Source organism: Bos javanicus, chromosome 7 (assembly GCF_032452875.1).
Source record: "Bos javanicus breed banteng chromosome 7, ARS-OSU_banteng_1.0, whole genome shotgun sequence".
Taxonomy (NCBI): Eukaryota; Metazoa; Chordata; class Mammalia; order Artiodactyla; family Bovidae; genus Bos; species Bos javanicus.
In genome coordinates this window covers 99,856,448-99,870,083 of record NC_083874.1, presented here as the reverse complement: position 1 = coordinate 99,870,083, position 13,636 = coordinate 99,856,448, and the positions used below count along the sequence as shown (strand labels likewise).

Sequence of the window (13,636 nt, the reverse complement as noted above, 5' to 3'; positions counted from 1 at the left end):
AGTCATGAAATTAAGACGCTTACTCCTTGCAAGGAATATTATGACCAACCTAGACAGCATATTAAAAAGCAGAGACATTACTTTGCCAACAAAGGTCCGTCTAGTCAAGGCTATGGTTTTTCCAGTGGTCATGTATGGATGTGAGAGTTGGACTATAAAGAAAGCTGAGCACCAAAGAATCGATGCTTTTAAACTGTGGTGTGGAGAAGACTCTTGAGAGCCCCTTGGACTGCAAGGAGATCAAACCAGTCCATCCTAAAGGAAATTAGTCCTGAATATTAATTGAAAGGACTGAAGCTGAAGCTGAAACTCCAATACTTTGGCCACCTGATGCAAAGAGCTGACTCATTTGAAAAGATCTTGATGCTGGGAAAGATTGAGGGCAGGAGGAGAAGGGGACAACAGAGGATGAGATGGCTGGATGGCATCACCGACTTGATGGACACGGTTTTGGGTGGACTCCGGGCATTGGTGATGGACAGGGAGGCCTGGCGTGCTGTGATTCATGTGATTGCAAAGAGTCAGACACGACTGAGAGACTGGACTGAACTGAACTGAACTGAAAGCCAGTCAGTGTTAGTCTGAAAATAGCAAGAATCCCAGAGGATTACCAACGTGCCACGTTCAAGATTGAAGGTAGGAGGAGAAGTGGACAACAGAGGATGAGATGGCTGGATGGCATCACCAACTCAATGGACATGAGTTTTAGTAAACTCCAGGAGTTGGTGATGGACAGGGAGGCCTGTTGTGCTGCAGTCCATGGGTTTGCAAAGAGTCCGCCACAACTGAGCGACTGAACTGAACTGAAGTTCAAGTAAGAGCACCTTTTCACTTTTCCTTTCCCTCTTCCTCCTCCTTCAACATCTGTGGATCTAATGCCTTAAAGACAGCTGATTCAGTTCAGTTCAGTTCAGTCGCTCTATGCAGTCCACTTCCTATCTCCTGACTTCTAATAGCGTCTGAGGGGCAGAGCGATCACTGAAAATGGATGCAGTTGAGTTCTGAATAATAGACTAAGATCCTCCTAATAATCTAAAAAGTATGGAGTTTAGACAAAATGGCAGTCAACGCATTCATGGGAATTTAAAAGACATGGCTGAGTTTCATTTGTAACTTTACAAGACTTCTCAGGAAACTGGACAGATGTTTCTCCATTATTTGACCCAAGATTAGCACTTGGGTCAAATAATGTAAACGGAACCCGGGCTCTGCATAAAAGAATTTGTGTTTAAATGTTTCTTTTTCTCACAACAAATAGGTAAGCAGAACATAGAGGATACGTGGATTGATAAAGGGATCTGAGACATTCCTTCTGTAAAACTATTCTTCAGTGTTTCTGCATTTTTATCCGTGATAAAATATGCAATAATAGAAGCATTTTATAAGTGTTTTAGAGAACTATCTTGTACCTGAGTTTTGTCACATGCTTTCAGTGATGTGTTTTTGTTTCCCTACTTAATTATATTGGTGCCAAGTTAAAATTCTTTAGTATTGTAAGCAAATAAAAACAAAAGTTGCTTTAATGTTTAAATGAAATGATGCCTTGGCCTCTAGTGAAGGTCAAAGGATGTCTCTATGTGCCAAATTTAAAGGTTTTTCAATACATCTTCACTTACATACTTTTTAATTCATCTTCACATAAAGTACTACATTCATATGTTTAAGTTGTTTTACGTGTTTTTGTTTTGTAATTTTTGGCAAAACATAAATTAAACTATACCCATTATTTTCAACTGACTTTTTAAAAAAGTGACAACACTGTACATGTGACAGTTTTTTGTGTAGATGCACCAGGAGTCCATAATACACATATATAGACATCTGTAGGTATACACAACCTGTGTGTTTATAATGCAAATAAATTTAAAAATACTTTTTAAAAATGTCCTTAATGTTTCACAGGGGGTTCCCAGGTGGCTTTAGTGGTAAAGTACCTGCCTGCCAATGCAGGAGAGATAAGAGATGCAGGTTCAATCCCTGAGTCAGGAAGATTCCCTGGAGAAGGAAATGGCGATCCACTCCAGTATTCTTACCTGGAGAATTCCATAGACAGAGCAACCTAGCAGCCTACAATCCATAGGCTCATAATGCATCAGACATGACTGAAGTGACTTAGCATGCATGCGCACAGGCAGTGTCTGACAGAAGGGATTTCTGCAACTTGATCATCTTATCTCCCTTCCTGATCATGTGGACTCTGCGTGACACTGATGAGTAAATGTAGGCTCATCAGTTGTGCCAAATGTAGAATATACCACTTTGGTGGGCTGTGGAGGCAGGAGGTATGCTGTGGTCTGAATGTTTCCCAAAACTCCTATGTTGAAATCATCACCCACATGGTGAAGTGTTTAAGTGCGGGGCCTTTGGAAGGTGAGTAGGTCAAGAAGCTCGGCCAATGGGGCTCTGCCTGTGAAATTAAATTCCTTATTAAAGAGACCCCAGACTAGCTAGCTAGTCTCTTCTGCAATGTGATGCTGCAGTGACAAGATGGCCCTGTCCTGGAGGAAGCAGACTCTCAGCAGACACTGGGAAGTGCCAGTGTCATCCAGTGGATTTTCCAGCCTCCAAAACTGTGAGAAATAAATTTCTTCTATTTTTAAATCTCTCAGGTTATTATATTTCTTTATAGCCATCTCTTTGTTCATTTGTTTTTTTCTTTCCACCAAAGTGTTTGGCAGACTAGCAACAAAATTTATTTCCATTTTCTTTTTTGACCACTGACTTATTTGCAATTGTATTGTTCTCAAATTTCCAAGCATATGATCATACTCTAGAAATATTTTTTTGAATCTGTATATTAATTCCTTTGTTCTCAGAGAATATGTTCTATACATAAATTTTCATCCTTTTACTTTCAATAAGAGTTGTTTTTTGGCTTAGACTATAGTATATTATGGTAAAAGTCACTTGTGTATCTATATAATGTTTTTTCTACTATTGATAAATTTTCTGTTAACTATACAGCCATTGTGCCAGTTCTGCCCATGCTATTGTTCAAATCTCTTATATTCTCACTGAATTTTTTCTGAATTTTCACTATCAGTTTTTGAGAACAGTGTCTTAAAATAGTCTCTTATTTTTGAGGATTGTATAGTTCTCATTTTAGTGTCACCATTTTTCTCTTTTGTATTTTATGAGTGTATTGTTTGTTGCATTTAATTGTACATTTAAATTCAGGAAGCAGGACTATTTTCATATTATGAAAATCTCTTTTTCTCAAATAGTACTTTTTTCATTCAAATCTGTTCCACCTGATACTATAATACTTTAAGTATTGCATATTATGTTTTTTGAACATATTTTTACTTTCAATATTTTTTGTATAACTGTGTAAGATAAATCTCTTAGAAGAAGTGTATAGTAAGTTCTGCCTTATTTTCAATCAACTGTGGCCATCTTTGTCTTTTAAATGAGGTTTTTATATTCATATATCTTACATAATTATTGATACAGTATGTTTGAATCAGCAGTGTGCTGCTAAATGTTCAAGAATCACCTTTCAAAAACATATGTATACATGTATAATCTATATATTTATATATAATTTATGTTGTAGACCTTACTGATATATACTATATGTAGAAGATAATTTTAAGTAACACTAAATTTTAATACTAAGCTATACAAAACAATAAATCCCACAAACCCAATTTTTTCTTATTAAATGCCATCATTGCTGCTGCTGCTGCTGCTAAGTTGCTTCAGTCGTATCCGACTCTGTGTGACCCCAGAGACGGCAGCCCACCAGTCTCTGCCATCTCTGGGATTCTCCAGGCAAGAACACTGGAGTGGGTTGCCATTTCCTTCTCCAATGCATGAAAGTGAAGAGTGAAAGTGAAGTCGCTCAGTTGTGTCCGACTCTTTGTGACCCCATGGACTGCAGCCCACCAGGCTCCTCCATCCATGGGGTTTTCCAGGCAAGAGTACTGGAGTGGGGTGCCATTTCCTTCTCCATCATCGCTTTTTACCAAACTATTGTTATCTATAGCCAAACTATAATTGCAAATGAAGAACAAGTGTATTTCTAATAATAATGTCTATTGATATTTTTGACAGAAGTGTAAGAAAAAGCATATGTCCCAACTTCACTCTTCTATGTTAGAAACAGCTTCTTTACTGAATTAAACGAGTTTTTTTTTTGTTTTTTTTTTAATGTTGGAAGAACATTTACTTAAAGTTTTGTGCTGTTTATAAGGCACTAGTTACAGACAGGATATACTTTTAAGTTTAATTTTGTTATTGTCACTTTTAAAGTTTGGACATCCAAGACAATGAATCAAGCCTTAATTTGTACCATTTGTCACTTTTTGTGATATAAATATGACATAACTGACCATGTTGCAAAGAAAAGTGTAGTTGTAGACCATTTAATAGAACACTTCCACCAAACATAACTCAAAGTTACAATTAATATTAAAACACAGTAAAATAATCCAGAATTGTGGGGTCTAAGTTACGTAAGACTCTCCTTGACATTTTCCTGTTTTTATAATGTAAACGAGAGATAGATTACTGACCTTTTCTTAATGTGACATTTTTTCCTGCATATCCTACCATGTTGCATATCGTAAAGAAAATACTGTAAAATTTGAATTTGGATGTAAGAGCTTTATTATACATCCAGTCAGGTGAAAGAAATTTCCCATGGAATCAGTGCAGTGTGGTCTGTCACAGAACATCATGAGCTCCTTGAAAATAGACCTACTATAACTGTATTTGCTCCTCCCTTATTTTTTAAAGATATAATCTTGTTCTGCTAAAACGGCATTAAGTGTGAGAGATACAACAGAGACATATATTTTTTTAGGGCCAAGTACATTTGTAATATTGTTTTAGTCTACAAAACAGCTTATTAGCCATTTGTCAGTTGAGCCTCTGTGATTAGATATTTAATTTTATGATGATTACCTTCCTTTCCCAATAAACAAAATAATTAGAGAAAAGAGTGAAGTCACAATCCATTTAATACTCATAAAACCTTCCTGCTGATACAGGTTTAGAACTGGGCAACTGTAGTAGCTATAATCTTGCTTTTAGAGTAATTGCAGTTTAAATGTGATCTCAGAGCAGAACAACCCTAGTAATTAACCACCTTGCTTTTAGAAAACCTTTTTATCAGTATGTCTTTGAAGCATAACTAAAAGGAAATAAAATAATGTTCAGCATACTTTTTTTTTTTTCCTGAAGTGGTTTGTCCCAATTAATTTGCTGAATATAGGACATCCAATGAACCAGAGTGTTCATGTTATTTTAAGGCACTAAAAACATAGCTTTGTTTGGTGAACTTTATATTCCTTTCAGCCAAAAGAAAATTATTGTTATCAACCGTGTTCATAAAGTTTGTGCTTTTTCGAGTGTTTTATGGAAGATTTTATGATCTTTTACTCTTACTAGCCTTGAAAATGAGGCTAATGCTACATTCCCATTTTATTCAGTGCTTCAAAATATATTTCTTTGTGTTTCCTCTGAAAACAACTGAAGATTATGTTTTGGTCATCACTTGTATGACAGTGAATGAATAGGTCATACTGGATGAGACAAAGCCCATGTTCCACCTCTGCCGCGTCTGCACCTGGACTGCTTGGGTTATTCCAAAGGCAGTACTGCTCCTGCCCGCCAAGTGGCCCGTGTCAGGCATTCTATCTAAGGCTACCGTTCCGAATCAAGATCCCCAGAGCTAATGACTTCAAATGAGTTAACAAAATATACTACATTAAGGATTAAAGGGATTATTTTAAGACTTTTTTTTTTAAATTATAGATCAGGAGATATTCCCTTTGTTATCATATACATTCATAAGTATTTTTAAGACAAGTCAGTAAATAAAATGGTGGAATCCCCTACAGAGAAGAAATGTGTAATAAAGTATCATAATTCAGTAAAATTAATACATATTATTAATGCATTATTAGTTGCCTTTCAAAATGTCATTTTGTTTTCTCATATTGAGCATCATTTTCTGAGAATATCCTTTGTTGAAATGTTATATGGGAAATGACAAAATAACTTCACAATTCATCAGATAAAATAAAAACTTTCAAAATGTTGACAAATGTTTTTATTCCAAAGGGCTCTGTTTATAGTATTATTTAATTTCTTAATTTTATCAGATAGTAACTGAGTATCAGATCAAACCTGCACAGCTATTTTAGCTCTCTGCTGATCACTCAAACAGTTATAGAAATCTGAGCAGTGATTCAAAAAATTCTGTTACTTTCCCCCTATAGCACTGATTTAGGACAGTCAAACAGATTTTTTTCACTGCTGCCTCCTCAGTCAGTGAGGTAACTCATCTCCATCTTTTATATGCTAGGGTATTGACAATAATGATCAGATCAGATCAGTTGCTCAGTTGTGTCCGACTCTTTGAGACCCCATGAATTGCAGCACGCCAGGCCTCCCTGTCCATCACCAACTCCCGGAGTTCAAGCAGACTCACGTCCATCGAGTCAGTGATGCCATCCAGCCATGTCATCCTCTGTCGTCCCCTTCTCCTCCTGCCCCCAAACCCTCCCAGCATCAGAGTCTTTTCCAATGAGTCAACTCTTCACAGTAGGTGGCCAAAGTACTGGAGTTTCAGCTTTAGCATCATTCCTTCCAAAGAAATCCCAGGGCTGAGCTCCTTCAGAATGGACTGGTTGGATCTCCTTGCAGTCCCAGGGACTCTCAAGAGTCTTCTCCAATACCACAGTTCAAAAGCATCATTTCTTCAGCGCTCAGCCTTCTTTACAGTCCAACTCTCACATCCATGCATGACCACAGGAAAAACCATAGTCTTGACTAGACGAACCTTTGTTGGCAAAGTAATGTCTCTGCTTTTGAATATGCTATCTAGGTTGGTCATAACTTTCCTTCCAAGGAGTAAGCGTCTTCTAATTTCATGGCTGCAGTCACCATCTGCAGTGATTTTGGAGCCCAGAAAAATAAAGTCTGATACTGTTTCCACTGTTTCCCCATCTATTTCCCATGAAGTGGTGGGACCAGATGCCATGATCTTCGTTTTCTGAGTGTTGAGCTTTAAGTCAACGTTTTCACTCTCCACTTTCATCAAGAGGCTTTTCAGTTCCTCTTTACTCTCTGCCATAAGGGTGGTGTCATCTGCATATCATAGGTCATACTGCATGAGACAAAGCCAATGTTCCACCTCTGCCACGTCTGCACCTGGACTGCTTGGGTTATTCCAAAGACAGTGTTGCTCCTGCCCGCCAAGTGTCCTGTGTCAGGCATTCTATCTAAGGCTACCGTTCCGAATCAAGATCCCCAGAGCTAATGACTTCAAATGAGTTAACAAAATATACTACATTAAGGATTAAAGGGATTATTTTAAGACTTTTTTTTAAAATTATAGATCAGGAGATATTCCCTTTGTTACCATATACATTCATAAGTATTTTTAAGACAAGTCAGTAAATGAAATGGTGGAATCCCCTACAGAGAAGACGATAATGATAGCCAGATACAATTCTTTTTCTTCTCTTTAGGATTTAAGATGTAGGCATCCTCTGCCCTCTAACAGAGATATTACAAAGTGTACTTGCTAGCCAGTCTCTTTAAGTCATGGTTAACAGTTTCAGATACGCAAAGGTAGAGTAAGCATTGCCACTGGGAAAATGAACGATTTCTTGACCCATAAAAGAGTTATGCAAGAACTTTGTGACTGAGACAACCAAACGTATAATCCATGGAACTTATAAAAATCTCTGTCTCAGAAACAGACTCACAGACTTAGAGAAACAATTTATGGATGCCAGGGTGAAGGATTGGGGGAAGGGATAGTTAGGGAGTGTGGAATGGACATGTACACACTTCTGTATTTTGAATGTATAACCAACAAGGACTTACTGTATCGCACATGGAATTCTGCTCAATGTTATGTGGCAGCCTGAATGGGCAGCGAGTTGGGGGAGAATGGATACATGAATATGTATATGTATATGTGTGGCTCTGTCCCTGTCCCTTTGCTGTTCACCTGAACATTGTTAATCGGCTCAGCTATACCCCTATACGTGGCAACCCACTCCAGTATTCTTGCCTGGAAAATCCTATGGACAGAGGAGCCTGGTAGGGGTTGCAAAGTTCATGGGGTTGCAAAGAGTCGGACACGACTGAGCGACTTCACTTTCACTATACCGCTATACAAAATAAACACTTTTTTCTTTTAATTTGTTTCTTAACTCACAAATTCTTTCTCCTTCCAACTGTCTATGATTTTCACTGTCCAGTACCTAGAAAATCTTTGTTCCAGACTGGGTTCTCACAGACAACTCAGAGCTTTCATCTCACCCCTTGAACTTCACCTGCTTTCATACATTCTGTATGCTAAGAATTTCTAGCTCTTCCTTTGCTCACTCAACTTTTCTCTATAGAATACACCAGCACTTTCTGTTATTTCTCTTCCTCTCACTTTTCTACCAACCCTCCATCACAGAAGGCCCAAACCCTGTTAGCAGACTTCAAAACAGAAGCAACTGAGTAGAAAGTTTAGAAGATAGGAAAAGGGAAAATGCATTTGTTAATATACATTTCTTATGAAGGCCATTTTGGGAGTGGGTAGGGTGTGTGTTGGTTTTATGAAGTGGAGTTGTAAATTAAAAAATAGAAAGTGAAACTCAGTCATGTCTGACTCTCCAACCCCATGGACTATACAGTCCATGGGATTCTCCAGGCCAGAATACTGGAGTGGGTAGCCTTTCCCTTCTCCAGAGGATCTTCCCAACCCAGGGATCAACCCAGGTTTCCCACATTGCAGGCGGATTCTTTACCAGCTGAGCCACAAGGGAAGCCCAAGAATACTGGAGGGCTTAGCCTATCTATCCCTTCTCCAGTGGCTCTTCCTGACCCAGGAATCGAACCAGGGTCTCCTTCATTGCAGGTGGATCTTTACCAATTGAGCTATCGGGGAAGATAGAAGAAGGCTACCAATCTGGGGGATCATAGTAGGAATGACTAATTTTCACACAGCCAAGGGAAAGAGTGCCTTGGTTAGTGTCCTTTCATCATCATGCAAAATCAAAATTTGGCTTCTAATTTCTGTGAACATATACTGGACTTTGGAAACCTGTTCTCAGTAAAACAAAACATGTAAAACAGTTAATCAGTTACTTTTTGACCTGATAGCACCTGATAGCAACATACCATAAGGGAGAGAACAAGATTTGAGGCCAAAAGATTTGGTTTTAATTGGGCCATTTTTCCATGTTAGCTGTGTAAATTCAAGTTTCTATTAACTGTTCGAGCATTTTTCTTACATATAATGAGATTTCTCATTAACCTTGTAGAGTCACTGTGAGAATTAGACATACTATATATTAAGCACCTGACAGAGTGTCTGACAGTATGTACTTGATGGATGACACTAAAATTTCTTTATGTATTTAGTTTTTTGATTAGTTAAATATCTAGTGTATGTGTAATGTTGTTTATGTAATCAGTAATTAATAATGGAAAATGCGACTGATATAAGACATGGATACAATAGTAAAGAATGCATTTGTTTATTACCTTTACAATGTTTTGCCTTTTGTTACTGGAAGAAATCCCAAATGTCTAATGGAAATCTGAAAAGAAAAAAAATAAAAGGAAAAAGTGAGCTTGTTAGAAACAACTAATCAAACATTGTGCAATAACTGCCACTGTTATAGCTGTAAACACGTTGGTAAAAGCTGACACAAGACTTCTTAAATTATGAATGTGATTAAGCCAATGATCATTATGAGAACATTAATTAATACTGCCACTTTGGGCCACATGACTCAGCTTTGTCTAATAAGCTTCATAGGTCAAAAGCTCTCAAATGAGATAACCAGAAATTCCTGAGCAGGTGATCACATGAACATTCAAAGTCAGTGATGCAGTTCAATATGAAATTAAACTCCATATTTACACACATATCTTTTATTAGACATGTATTTTCTCAAATTATGGAAAATATTGAAAAACTTGAATGAAACTATACATGTTATCTGTTTAAAGAATACCTTCATGAATTTTTGTGGTAAAAATGCTGTTTTCTGAGCTTGAGTAACCAACCAGATTTTCCCCACCAAAATTATCCTTATTGTTTTAGATTAGCAGGATGCTGTTGTTCAGTTCTAATCTTTCAGTGTCATGATCATTGAATACAATAAAAAATAAACACATTTTTTAAGATGTTTCTCCAGTTAGTTGGGTAAACATTAAACCTATACCTTGAAACAGTTGAAAATATTGAAAATACAGAGATGTTACTGGTTTTAAGTGAAATTCAGAGAGAGAAAACAGCATGAACTTTTTCCAAAATATATTTTCATTTGGGGGAATATATTTGTATTGCCTCACATGGTCTGAATTTCTATCCCACATTAGTTTATGATTAACCTTATGACTAAACATATTTTTAAAAGTATGGTTTGAATAAGCTATCTGGAAAAATAGCTCTATTTGGCAAATGAGTTAAAAGCTTGAGTTAAAGAATAAATAAGGTTCATTTCCTTCAATTAAACACCCTCCACTAGCTGAAGCCCAGGTCTAAAACTACATGTGAGCATTAGTAGGTGCTCAGTTAATAATTTTTTTAAATGTTACCATTCTCTATTTTTATTGACATATAGTTCAGTTGCAGTGTTCTGCTAATTTTGCAAACTATTACATTTTTAGAATATGGAGAAGGAAATGGCAACCCACTGTGGTATTCTTACCTAGAAAATCCCGTGGACATAGGAGCCTGGCCGGCTACAGTCCACGGAGATGCCAAACATGACTTAGTGACTTAACCACCACATTTAGAATAAATTTTATTAACTTTTAATTATCTTTCAAAATGTAGCATTATCTCTCATTTTAAGCACCTTTTTGAACAATATCTGTGTTCAAATATTAAGGAAATTTAAAAAATTAATAGCCTATCAAATATAAACTCAAATGTTGAAGATGTTTTTTTTACCCCAAAGTACTCTGACCATAGGAACATTTACTTTCTTAATTTTAACAGTCTGTATGAGTTGTAGTAATCACATTCTATATAACCTTTTTTAGAACATGAAAATACAGGGAAGATATTTGTAAGTAACTTTGGGATTACTACACTGTCAAATCATAATTAAGTTGATCCAGTTTAGAAATAAAAGAAAATATGTCTTTGAATTGGTAGTCTTGTAAAGTCTTAAAGGGAGTTGTTTAAGTATACACACACTGTTTCTTTCTTCAAATCACCTGGTGTAGTATTCTGTCTGCAAAAAACAAAAGGGTAAAATGTGTACTTAGGGTGACCCCAGGGAATGATCCTAGCATATCATCCAAAATCCGTGCCCTCCCAAGTGTGTAAATTTGGGATTCAGCTTCTCAATTTCTACAAAATAGCCTGTTGTTTTCACTGGAATTGAATTGAATCTATAAATCAATTTGAAGAAATTGACATATGAAGAATGTTCTTTCAAACCAGTAACATATTTTTGTTCTAAATTTCTCTCAGTAAGGTCATTTATATTTTGGTAAATCTGGCTAAGCGTATGACTTTTTATGACTTTGCTGTCAAGGTAAAAATAATTTTTTTAATTTTATATTTCAATTGTATATTGCTAATAATACAGAGATATTAATGTGTTTTAAGTTTTGACCTCAAACTCTGTGAACCTTAAAGATTTTCTGTGAACTATTATGTTGAATGAAAACAGATTAATATTTTCCAAGTTTATATATATATTTTTCTTTTTGTCACTGTACTAAAATCTCTATAATGTTGGATATGGAACTGAAGAGTTGATAGCCTTGATTAATGCCTAACTTCAATTGATTTAAATGGTTCAGTAATTTACCAATTATTGAATAAGTTAGCTATAGCATCTTTTAAATGTCCATTTTTAGATTGAGGAAACTTTCTTCTAATCCAAATCTGTTAAGACTTCATTTCTTCTTTTCATGTGTGAATGTTGGATTTTTCCATTGCCTTTTCTGTCTCTAATGAGACAAGTCTTTTATTTTTTCCCTAATGCTGTTCAATTATATAATTGAACTTCAAAAATGTTTAAGCTTGCATTTCTGAGAAGAACACACTTGTTCATAACATATTTTCTTTTTTTGCATATAACTGAGAACAAGTTGCTAAACGTCTTTTGATTTGGGGAGAGTGGAGGAGGATTTGAATCTTTGTAGCCTGCCATCTGATTATTAGAAAAGAAAATATCTGAAGGGCTTCACGAATGAAGTTTATGGCATAAAGATAAATATTTGGGAAAATGGTGTAAGATTCTAATTTATTTCAGTGAAAGAAATTAAATAGTGGGCATTAACAGGGGAGGGGCAAAATGTTTATTTAAAGAAAGGTATTGTTGTCCCTGATGGAAGATATTATTTTACCAAACCAACTCATTAATCTGCAACTTGGAAAAGCTAGAATCCTGGTTAAATTTTAGAATCTATTTATGGAAAATATGAAACAATAATGACAACAAGACAGATGCTTCTCCTTCAGTGTAAAACTCGGGAGGCACCTTCCCCAAGATTCCTCTGTATCAAGAGAAAGCTCAAAATACATCCCTGGATCAGTGAGAGATAGAAAGGGTCTGAGATACCTCACAGGTTGCTTATGACCTAGAGTACACAGAAGACTATCTAAAGATTTCTGCTAAAGAAGTATGGAAGCATCTGTGAGAGGACCAGGGGATCTAAGAAGGCAGGAGGCTCAGTGACCTGCATAGAAACAAAATGGTTTCACAGAAATGTCAGTCAAAGCCAGCAGTGAAAGAATATGATGACTATCTGTTGCCCTTCTCTGTTCAAATTACCCAGCACTTCAAGTACAAGGAAATAAAAAGGAAGAATAAGAAATATGTCATTCACTGAAAAAAACTCAGCATTCACTGATTTATTTGCACTGATAAAATTAAGTTGCTGCCACTAAATGAACTAGCACATTAAGGTCAATATTATATTTAACTATTAAAAAAATGAAGCTAGCTTTATTTAAATACATATTTTCTGAAATGACAAATTCCTACAAATGATAAATAATTAGTTGAGTTCTTTGTGTTTTTATTCAAGTATATGTTTTTTGATCAAAAAAAGTATTTGGTTTAACCTGTATTTTAGGTTCATCTATATGTGTTTTTTTACTTTGTCACCAAGGTTACTATAACTAGCTATTTTTTTTCTATTAAATCTTTAAATATGATTGCTGTTCTTTGCTAGTATTAAAATATAGGGTCTCAAACTGGGACATTATTCTTTAATAATTTTCATGACAGCTAAAGCAGAGGTTGGCTTACTTCAGTCATTACTAACAAGAATACTAGCCTATTTTCAGATGTTTTAAAAATATTTGGAGTACTAATTCATATTCTCTGCAAAAAAGATACTGTATTTGAACCTATGTGGAAATGATTAAAAAAAATTTTTTTTTTCATGCTTTCTACATACTTAAGGACTTCCCAGATGGCTCAGTGGTAACAAATTTGCCAGCAATGCAGGAGATATGGGTTTGATCCCTGGGTTGGGAGGATCCACTGGAGATGGAAATGGCAACCTACTCCAGTATTTGGGCCTGGAAAGTCTCATAGGCAGAGGAGCCTGGCGGACTACAGTTCATGGTGTCTTAAGAGTCAGACATGACTGAGCATGCATGCACCACATACTTAAGTGTAATTTTTTCTCCCAAAATATT

At 36.0% G+C, this 13,636-nt stretch overlaps 1 long non-coding RNA gene across 2 annotated transcripts in view; it reads right to left on the bottom strand.

Moving 5' to 3' along the window:
* Positions 1-13,636, bottom strand: part of LOC133251715 (uncharacterized) — a 182,189-nt gene that overhangs the window by 124,210 nt on the left and 44,343 nt on the right. For both annotated transcript variants that reach the window (XR_009737756.1, XR_009737755.1), the window contains exon 2: positions 9,502-9,557. This is a non-coding gene — a long non-coding RNA (uncharacterized LOC133251715). The remainder of the gene's footprint in view (positions 1-9,501; positions 9,558-13,636) is intronic.